Genomic DNA, 8,859 nt, shown 5'->3' with positions numbered 1-8,859 from the left:
AAACAGAAGAGACTGAAGGTGGACGCCTACCCCATGTCCATTCTTCTGCAGGTGGCTAAGTGGTCTGTTTTGTCTGTCCCTTGCCTGCCCCAGGGTTCTGACTTCAGAATGGCCCGAACTCTCAGACTTTCTGCCTTAAGCACTGCCTCTGACATCCATGCCCCAGTCCCCAGTCTCTGCATTGTGGGAAGGAGGACCTTCCCTGGTACCCTGGAGGAGAGAACTCTGACACACCTCCTGAGAGCCTTGCTGTACCCATTCGTCCAGCCAGGAGGGCAAGGCAGACACACAGAGATGGGAATTCAAGAAAGAGAGGAAATAAATTATTTTTTCTTTCTTTCTTACTTTCCTTCCTTATTTTCTTTCATTCCTCTTTCATATAAAGGACTTTATTATTCAAAGTTCAAATTAATTCCAAGCAGTGAGGTTTCCATTTATTTTCTGACCACGCTGAGGCCGTCACCATTCCTGTCAAACCATAGGTGACCTCCTGTCTCTGCCTCTTCCCTTGTCAGGCCAAGAGTGGTCCCCATAGTTTAGGGCAGCTTTTAGAATTCTCTAAGACTTGCCTCCAAGACTCATCTCTTCAGAGCCCACAAGCTGGTTTATAAGATGATGTCCGTCCGTCCTGTGTAGACTGACACTCGGACCCCATGCCTGCACCCAATGTTCAGTCAACCATTGAGAGGAACTGACTTGCTGAAGACCCACCCCGTTGGTGAGAGGTGTGCTGGTCCAGTGCCCTACCTCGGGACTACTCTCAAGACAGTGCCGAGGTTCTCACACAGCTGTAGCATCTTTTCCCTCAAGGTACTCCCTCAAACTTAGAGGCAAGCTTTGTCTATGTGTCAACATTTAAGCTTAACACGAGCAGTAAACGCTTATCCACATTCAGCAAAGAAGACGGCCAGTCCCTTGAGTTCCTCCAGTCATCAGATCTCTCACTTCCCACTTCTGGAGAAGGTGAGCCTTCCGTGTCCTTCTTATCACGAACCTTCTAAGTCTTCTATGTGGGCTACACATCTCCCAGCTGGGGACCCATGGGAGAGACTTTGCCTTTGCCAGCCTCAGAGTCCTCTGCCCTGGGAGAAAAAGCAGGGGCTGAGAGGGATCCGCAGCTGCTCTTGGCAACCAGGAAAGCACAGAGGCCTGAGAACTCCCATTCCTGGAACACAATGAAGCTGCTGTATGGACAGCAGTCCCTCTGACCTGTGGAGGAGAAAGGAAACTCTTAAGCCTGTTTTCTGTCTTGAGGCAAGTGAGGGGTGACAGCTAAACACTTGGAAGCCAGGCAGCTCCTGCCCACCATCCACAGAGAGGGAGAGCAAGACAGAGCCACCACCGCCTCGCATTGTACAGGTGCCCCAAAGTCACTTGCCCACAGACCCTGAGTGATAGACAGGCCTGTTCCCATTTCACAGATGAAGAAATTGAGGCTCAGGGGAGCAAACCAGCTCCTGGGCTATGAGGCATTAGAGCTGTATTTGAACCTAAGAGGAGTGCAGGCCAGACCAGGGTTTGTAGGAGGGATGGGGGCTGCTTTGAGCTGTCTCCATGGCTCTGATTGGCTCAGATGTACACACTGCCTCCACCAGACCCGTGTTTTCTGACCAGTGTTTTCAGAAAGGCTTGGCAGCAGTCCACATGACTGACCAAATTAAGAGAAAGCGTTCTGCTTTTTGTGGCTGTCTTGATCTTTCCTTTTCATAGCTGTGTTTAGGAACTTTTTACAAGGTCTCTCATGGTTGAGACAAGAGTGTCTGCCCTGTAGACTGGTGGCTGTTGGCTTCTGCTTTTATTTCCCCTCCCCCTCCCTGCTTTCCTTCCCACTGCTCCCTTCCCCCCAACCTCCCTCCCCCCCACCCCACATTCTTCCTCCTGGTTTTCCCCCTTTCTCTGATTTCCTTTCTTCTTCTCCTCTCTTGATCTCCACAGTGAATCTTCTAAGGTCTTAGCCTGGAGTTTGAGAAAGCTCAAAGGCAGGATGGCGGAGGAGTTACTAATCTGAAGAGTTCTTGGTGTCAGTGAGCAGAATTGTACGCTGTCACAGGGACACTCTCCCCCTCCCCCTTCCAGAGGGCTGAACACTGAACACCGTCTTGCCACCAGCATTTTCATGCTCCCCGCGTTGCAGTTGAGACAAGGATGTTACAAAACTTGCCTAAGGTCACACCCCAGTGAGTGGCAGAACTGGGATTTGATTTCCAGAGCCACCAGCTCACTAATCTGTTTCCCAGTGTGAGTTAGGAGGAGGCTGCTCAGTTCCTCACCCCCAATCCATCCCTGCCCACTCATTCACTCCTGATCAGCCAGCCCTTTCTTCCTTCCCTCCATCCTTTCCCCTCAAGTGGGTCCTTGGGTATGTCCTAAGAAAGTGGCACAGAGGGGCTGGGGATTTAGCTCAGTGGTAGAGTGCTTACCTAGGAAGCGCAAGGCCCTGGGTTCAAGGCCCTGGGTTCGGTCCCCAGCTCCGAAAAAAAGAACCAAAAAAAAAAAAAAAAAAAAAAAAAAAAAAAAAAAAGAAAGTGGCACAGAAAGGTGTGTAAACAACAGCCCCCATGGAGCCCATTTCTGGTAAGAAGACGGACAGACTGACAGCATGATGACATTGCATGTGCAAGGCAGGTAGGATGGTAAAGAACAGAGAGTGGGGAATCACAGAGTCACATAGCAGGCTCACCTCTGGATGAGGATTTGATTTGGATGAACATGAGAATATCTATGGAGTTGGCAGAGGAGAAACTCGATCTGATTTACATCTGTGAAAGGAGAGCATAGAGATCACTCAGAATTCTATGATGCAGGAGGATGCCACGTTCAAGACCAGCCTGGCTACAAACTAATATACTGACTCAAGGAAGGGGACAGTGCTCCTGGGGACACAGGGATGGGGAATACAGCCGGGCTGCTTCATCCTCTGGTACTTAAGTGGATGATCGGGAGCTGGTCGTGTCTAGCTGGGTGAAGGAGCATTGACCTCCGAAGTAGACATGTACTAGGGTGAGGGTCCCTCCAGCTCTGTAAGTCACCAAGAGTAGCTGTTAGCCCTGGAGAGATCTCTGAGGCCCTTACGCCCTTCCCTAGCAGTACAAACAGCAGAGCTGGCCAAGTGGAGGAAGTGGTCACTCTGCTCTTCTGCCCAGGGGTCTTCTGAGAAGACATAACAGGATAAACCCTCTCTAACCTACTTCCTCTTTTTAATTTTTTTTTAAGAAATCACTTCCTTGAGGAGAGATTTGCTTACATATATTTTGGGCACTATAAATGTACATTTCAGTGATTTTTTTTTTTTTTTTTTTTTTAGTAAACTTGATGAATTGGACACCCGTGACGGCAGCTAAGTTGGTAGAATGTTCCATCACCTAAATAGGTCCCTTGTGCTTGATGTCGGCCCCATCTGAGCTCACGGGTGCACCTGATATGCTTGCCCTGACCCCCAGCTCACTTTTCTTTTTTGGGAATGTCATATAAGCTGACAACACTCTATCTTTTTTTATCTAGCCTCTTCCACTGTGAATAGGGTTTGACCTGGCTGTGTCATAGTGCATATTGGCACCTCATTCCTTTTCCTTGCTGAGTAATGTTCCACACCACAGAAGTACAACACAAAGTGTGCTTTTATACATGGGCAGACATTTGGATGGACAATGGGCTTTCCTAACCCCCTGGATTTTGAATGATATAGCCTTTGTGTAAACAAGAATCCTCAGGCTTTCCATGGGTATATCTGGGACTAAGCTGCTAGTCTGCGTCACAACCTCGTGTTTAACTTAGAGAGCTGGCCAGCCATTTCCCACAATGGCTGCATCGTGCTATGTACCCATCAATCAGAAGGGCTCACTCTCTGTACTTGCTGATCCTGATTTTTTCCCTCATTTTCCTGTGTGTGTGTGTGAAGTGTGTATGGGTGTGCGAAGGCCTTAAATGGTGTCAAAAGTCTTCCTTAATCACTCCACCTTGAGCGGGGGAGAAGGGGGAAAATCACTCTACCTTATTCATAAATGCTGGGTCTCTCTCAAACCCAGGGCTTGCCTCTGTGGCTAGTCATACTAGTTAGCTTGCTCTGAGATCTTCTGTCTCCCACTTCTGATCCTGGAATTACGGGTGGGCTCCCGTGCCCACCTGTCATTCACGCAGTTCTAGGGTATTGAACCCTAGTTCTCTTGCTTGCACAGCAAGTACGTGTGTTCCATTTGAAAAACCCCTTTTAGATTTCCAGCTGCCCTCCGATCTCTCCAGGTCCACCCCATACTGGTGACACTCAGTTTGAACATTGGAGATCTGTGGTAGGTTCTGAAACTGGGAGTTTATGTTCTCCAACTTTATTATTTTTCCCAGAGAAGGTTTCAGCCATCCTTGCCCACGTGCAAACACAGGCTTCTCCATTAAAAATAAAAGGGGGCATTGAGATTTGAGAGGGATTACATTTAGCCCATAGATTGCTTCTAGAAAGGCTGCCATCTCAGCAAAGTTAACTGTCTGATTCCATGGGCGTGGGATGTTCTGTGGCTTCCCTGAGTCTCCTTAAATTCCTCTCAGGATGTCCTGCAGTGTTCACGGATGCATCTGTCTGGTTCTCTCTATTGCTAAACCTTTACCTTTGAAGCGCTGACCTCCATGCTCACATGGGTGCACATGGACACCCTGGCACCTGCACACCACTGTTCTGCTAAACCATTCATCATGTCTACTGATTGCTCCACAGACATCTATACTTTATATATTTAGGATAATGGCACTGTTAACAAAGATAGTATTACCTTTATTGTTGTTGTTGCTGTGGATTGGGGGGGTGCTTTGTTTTTTTTTTGTTTTTTTTTTTTGATTTATTTCTTTTTCCTGCTGACTTGTCTGGTTAAAACTTTTGGTGCAAAGTTGAATATTGGTAATAAAGTGGGTGAGCTTGCTCCTGACCTTAGGGGAAACTTTCAGGTTTTTTTGGGGGGGTTGTAAGTGTGATCTTAGCTGTGAGTCTTTTGCTTATGGCCTTTACCAGGCTGAGGGAAGTCCCTTGCATTCCTATTTTGCATTAGAGCAGATGCCCACGTGGTGTTCCGTTCCGCTAGGTTCTATCGATGTGGACCACAGTGGTTAACATTATCCTGAGCTACCCCTTGCCTTCCAGAGAGAACTCCACACAATCAGACATTTTCATCACTGGCAGATTCTTGATAGGACAATGGGGGGAAGGGGGGAGATTTGGGAAGCTGAAGGTTGCAGTAGCTTCAGTCTACTTGACCTGTTACTTTGGGTCACTATGAGGGAGAGCATCATGGCAGAGAGTGGGTTGAAGAACAAGGTTGCTCACCTCATGTGGGCCAGGAAACAGAGGGAGACAGAAAGGGATGAGGGAGTGGGTAGATCCCTCAAGGCATACCCCTAGCGATCTACTTACTGCAGGCTCCACATGCAGGTTTCTACCACTTCCCAATAGTACCATCTGATCATGAGTCCGTGAGTGGATGAGCTGTTGATGAGCTCAGAGCCCTCATGAGCCAGTCGCTTGCAAACAAGACCCACACCCAAACTTCAGCAGCCGTGGGTTATACAATCTGTTTAGCTTGAGACTCATTTCCCCCAGCACCTTGATGTGGATTTTTTGTCTGTGCTCATGAGGACCGTTACCCGTAGGGTTTTTGTTTTTGACTTTTTAACTTTCCCCGTGGCGTCCTTGTCTTGAGTTAGCATCACAGTGAGTTAGGAATCATTTTTCCTCTTCTATTTTGTAGAAGAGTATGGGGAAGAATAAAGTTAATCCTTTCCGTGCTTGGCAGAATTCCTCAGCAAAGGCTGGACTTGTTTTTGCTGGGAGTTTTGTGGGTTACCAGTTCAGCCCCCTACACATTATTATAATGTCCATTAAGGGCTTCTTTTTCTTTTTGACTCAGTTTTGGTGATGGGCGCTTATAGAAGTTTTATGTGCAAGGGGGGCACGATCTCTTTTTCCATTTCTGATCTTATTTTAACTTTCTATCTCCTTTGTTTAGTCTAGCTAAAGGTTTGTTATGCTTTCCCGATTTTTGTTCAAAGAAATAACTTGGTTTTCTTGATCCTCTCTGCTGTTTTTCCAGTTTTTATTTATCTTCATTGTAACAAGTATTAGTTAATCTCTTAGGCAACCATTGGGTTTCAATTTCTTTTTCTAGTTCCTTAAGGAGTACAGTTAAGGGGCTGGAGAGATGATTCAGCAGTTAAGAGGCCGTGCGGCTTTTGCAGAGGAGTAGAGTTTAGCTAGGAACTGCCTGTAATTCTAGCTGCTGGGGAACCTGACATCCAGGCCCTCTTCAGGCACACAATTAAAAAATTAAAATAAGAGGCCATGATCCCAGTGTTTGAGGCCCCTGACAATCATGTAAAAGAGTAAAGTTAGGTTCTCTATCTTTGCTGTTATTTTAATGAGTATATTTGTGGCTATAATTCTTTTGGTTTTCAATATGTCCCTAAAAGTTTTGGTCTGGAGAGGCTCTGGCTTTCCAGCACTATGACGAAACACAGAGAACTCAATATAAAACGAGCATAGGTTTATTTTGACTCAGGGTTTCAGAACTCTCACCGTCTAGTTGCCTTTGAACTTTAGCAGGGAAATGTGTCATGATAGAAGCATGTGAGGAAGAAACACGTTTACCTCATTGTGGCCAAGAAGAGAGGCTGGAATTCTAATATCTCCCCCAAGAGTACATACCTCCAATTGCCTAACTTCCTCCCACTAGGTCCTGCCTCCTAAAAGCTCTGCCACCTTCCAGTAGCACTCAGAGGCTGACGGCCAAGCCTTGCATAGATGGGCCTTGGGGGGACATTCAAATCCAAACATTGGTTCATTCTTGTTTGCTTTCTGGTCTCTTTTGTGAGTCCTTCTGTGACCAATTGGCTGATTAGAAGTGTGATTTGCAACTTCTATACAGCTGTATACTTTCCACTTTTCTTTCTGCTATTGATATCCAGATTTCTTTCAGTGTGGTCAGAAAAGACAGTGTAATTTCTTTTCTTTCTTTCTTTCTTTCTTTCTTTCCCTCCTCTCCCTCCCCCTCCCCCTCCCCCTCCCCTCCTCCTCCTCCTCCTCCTTCTTCGTCTGTAGTCCCGAGTCCTGGCTGTCCTGGAACTTGCTATGTACATCAGGCTAGCCTCTAACTCACAGCGTCTGCCTCCCCATTGCTAGAAGTAAAGTGGGTACCACCACACATGGAAATTTCAATCTATTTAAGTCCATCGTCTTAGTTACTTTTCTATTGCTGTGAAGAGACACGACTACCCAAGGCAACTTGTAGAAGAGCTCATTGGAGCTGAAAGCTCCAGGGTGTGAGTCCACAACTACATTGGTGGGGAGCATGGCAGGGGGTAGGCAGGGCATGGAGCTGGAGCAGTAGCTGAGAGCGCACACATCTGATCCAAAAGCACAGGGAGAGAGAGAGAGAGAGAGAGAGAGAGAGAGAGAGAGAGAGAGAGAGAGAGAGAGAGAACTAACTGAGAACAGCATGAGCTTTTGAAACCCCACAGCCCACCTAGTAGTACAACAAGGCCCCACCTCCTAATTCTTTTGATCCTTCTCAGACAGCTCTACTCCCTGGTGACTCATCACTCAAATGTGTGAGTCTAAAGGGCCATCTTATTGGTTTGTGGCCTAACATGAGATCTGCCTTGTAGAACACCCCTTCTGTCCTCTCTGGCCCTGGTTACGGTTGATGGGGTACTATGTCTGTTGCTCCAGTTGGCTTTTTATATCATTCTAATTTTCTTTCCTCAACATTTTCTGCCTAGCCAATCTCCCTATGATTGGAAGAGTGACACTGATGTTGCAAACTATTATGGTATATCACTTTGGGCTCCAACATTGGGTGAGTATGCTTATGGATATTATACATTCTCCATGAGTTTATATGTGACCTTGTTTATCTTTTGAAAAAAAATTTTCTTAAGCCTGTTCATAGGGTAACTACTCAGTACTCCTCAGTTTTCTTTGCATAAAATGTCCCCTTAAATCTTTCACTTTAAATTATGTGCGTCTTGTAGACAACATACAGTTGAGTCATGCATTTTGTTGTTGTTCTTGTTTTGGTTTTGTTTTGTTTTGTTTTGTTTTTTGAGGCAAGGTTCTCTGTAGCTGTGACTGTTCTGGACTCTGTAGACCAGGCTGGCCTTGAACTCAGAGATCTACCTGCTGCTGCCTCCCAATTGCTGGGATTAAAGGTGTGTGCCACCACAACTGGCTTATGCACTTGTCTCTTAAGTTATATGGGAAACAAAGGCTGTTGAGAAAAAAAATGCAAAGTCAGCTGTAGTTGCTCACACCTATTGCACTTGGGAAGCTGAGACAGAAAGATTGTCCTAAGTTCAAGGACAGCCTGGGTGATGAGTGAGTTCTAGACCAGTGTGAGCTGGAGTGAGACCTCGAGAGTGTTTGCATAAGTTATATCTGTCTTCTGTCTTTCTCAAGGTTCACATCTACTACTCTACTTAAATTTTAATACTGGATGACTTTACCAAACATTCATCAAACGAATCAGCATCTCGGAGTGCCAGCTCACTGGAGAGTCTACTGTGGGAAGAGGTTTTCAAAGTTCTGAGGCACTTGTATCATCTTCTCAAATCACATCCATGTTGTTTCAGAGTCTGATAAAAGCTGGGCGCGGGGGAGGACAGCAGGATGACTGTCCCTCTGCTCATTCATAAGAGTGCTGCTGTTTACTACTCTTTCCTTTCTGTTTGACCGTTGATGAATAGGCCCATAAAACAAACACATGAGGCTAACTGGGTGACTGAGGAGAGGGTTCCTAATACCAGTTACATGCTGTGCAGTCTAACCTTCCTCCCTGGTTTGTTCCAGTGAAGTGTCTCCTAGCCTCCCTTGGAAGTGTTCCTCAG

This window comes from Rattus norvegicus, chromosome 1 (assembly GCF_036323735.1).
Source record: "Rattus norvegicus strain BN/NHsdMcwi chromosome 1, GRCr8, whole genome shotgun sequence".
Classification (NCBI taxonomy): Eukaryota; Metazoa; Chordata; class Mammalia; order Rodentia; family Muridae; genus Rattus; species Rattus norvegicus.
Note: the sequence above shows the minus strand (reverse complement) of the source record.